The following is a 1,792-nucleotide window of genomic DNA, read 5'->3' as shown; positions in this document are numbered from 1 at the left end:
GATCAATACATTTGATGCATGTTTGCTTCATTATTTTGATATCAGACAACATTTAATGTTTCATAATTTAATACTGTATTATGTTTATAAGGTGAACCGAACTTTGAACTGCCTTGTGGATGAAATGTGCTTTATAAATAAACTTAACTTTTATTTTTGACTTTAACAGAGGAAGACTCTTTAGACTTTTTAAACTTTTTAGACTGAACTCAGCTCAGAAACACTGAAGAACCAGAACTGGACCAGAGCCCAAATCCAGGAATCAGAGGTTCAGTGAATGTGGTGTTGAAGGTGTGGAGGTGGATCAGAGAGTCAGAGGAAACTCTGTAGAAGGACAGAATGCCAGCAGGCCAGTCCACATACACTGCTACTCTGCTGAAGACAGAGGAGGAGGGCAGATATGTTCTCATGTTATCGTGCCTGACAAAGTGACCATCATTAGAGCAGTACAGACACCAGGAGTGATCGTTCTCTCCAAACACACAATCTCTACTCTCTCCTTTCCTCCTGATTCCTCTGTAACTCACTGCTATATCAACTCCTCCTGTCCACTCGACCTCCCAGTAACAGCGACCAGTCAGACCAGTTCCACACAGGACATTGTGATGATGATCAAATCTGTCTGGATGATCAGGATATGACTGACACTCCTTCACACGTGTCACCTTCCTGTTGTCTTCACAAACTTTGAGGTATTGATTCATTGAGTTTGTGTCGATGGTGAGTTGACAGGAATCTGATGGAGAGAACAACAACCAGTATTGATCATTTATTGATCTTTGATGACTCCTGAATGACAGTTTGAGCTGCTTTGTTGTCATGAATCAGATGAAAACACACTTACACTTCCTCAGACCTGGTGTCAACCATCGGCCTCCAGCAGGCTCCACCCTGAAAGGAGGAGGGGGTCAGACCATCAGCCTCTTTCAGCAGCAAACATGGACATTACATGTAAAACACACTGTCCTCCACTGAGACAGTCCAACATTTGGACACGTCCACTTGTCGTATAAAGCTGGACTATGACGATAATGATGATGAAAACTGCAGTGGATGTAGGAAGGACAGTTGGTGCTGCTGCAGCTCCAACAGAGAGGAGAAAGGAAATCCCTCAGCAACAACCTGAAGAAACTCACTGAAGCCTAAAAGGACATCAGGAAAGATTTCTGGAAGCTCAACCTGATTTAATAATCACCATTAAAATCCAATCAGTCTAAACTCTGATCAACACCTGGATACCTGCTCCATCCACACAGATGAAGGAATGAAACACTAAACAACCTGCTGCTGAAAACCTGCTGTGGCCTCACTGTGATATCCAGAAATACAAACATTAAAAAGGAGAAGCTGCATCACATCCAACAAAGAGTTCAACAAGAACCAAAGATTTGATCTCTGAGCTCAGACTGAAACCAGGGAGAGGCTTCATCATCATCATCATCACACCTCTGACCAGCACCACATTCAGATGAGATTGTTTTTTTCTTCGTTAAATGTAAAGCTGAGGTAAATGTTTCCCTCAGCCTCCTCGCTCATCAGCGCATGCAGACAAAGTGGGAAGGGAGACCCAAGAAGAAAACTGTCCTGCGGTCGCTATGGCGATCGCCTCGGTAGCTTTAGCAGCACGTCAATTTAAGTGACGTATCCTGCCCAATGCAAAACGATCAGGGCCATAGCACCAATAGGACCGTGTTGAACCGAGCCGGGCCGGACCTGCAGAACGAAAAGGGCTTTGTCATTCCTCCTCTCCTCCTCCATCAGCCCGTCTCTGCTCCTCCATCTGCTCCTCCAT

The 1,792-nt window shown here is 44.5% G+C and overlaps 1 long non-coding RNA gene across 1 annotated transcript; it reads right to left on the bottom strand.

Moving 5' to 3' along the window:
* Window positions 1–397: 397 nt before the first annotated feature.
* On the bottom strand, window positions 398–1,697 carry LOC106944239 (uncharacterized). The gene is made up of 2 exons (XR_001424167.1): window positions 845–1,697; window positions 398–736 (listed from the first exon to the last, which is right to left on the bottom strand). It is a non-coding gene; the product is annotated as an uncharacterized LOC106944239 (long non-coding RNA).
* Window positions 1,698–1,792: the final 95 nt, after the last annotated feature.

The sequence above is a fragment of the Poecilia latipinna genome, unplaced genomic scaffold (genome assembly GCF_001443285.1).
Source record: "Poecilia latipinna isolate Pla-1442-1.1 unplaced genomic scaffold, P_latipinna-1.0 Scaffold7522, whole genome shotgun sequence".
In the NCBI taxonomy this organism is placed as follows: domain Eukaryota; kingdom Metazoa; phylum Chordata; class Actinopteri; order Cyprinodontiformes; family Poeciliidae; genus Poecilia; species Poecilia latipinna.
The sequence above is the reverse complement of the archived record's forward strand: the minus strand, read 5'-3'. Positions and strand labels throughout refer to the sequence as shown.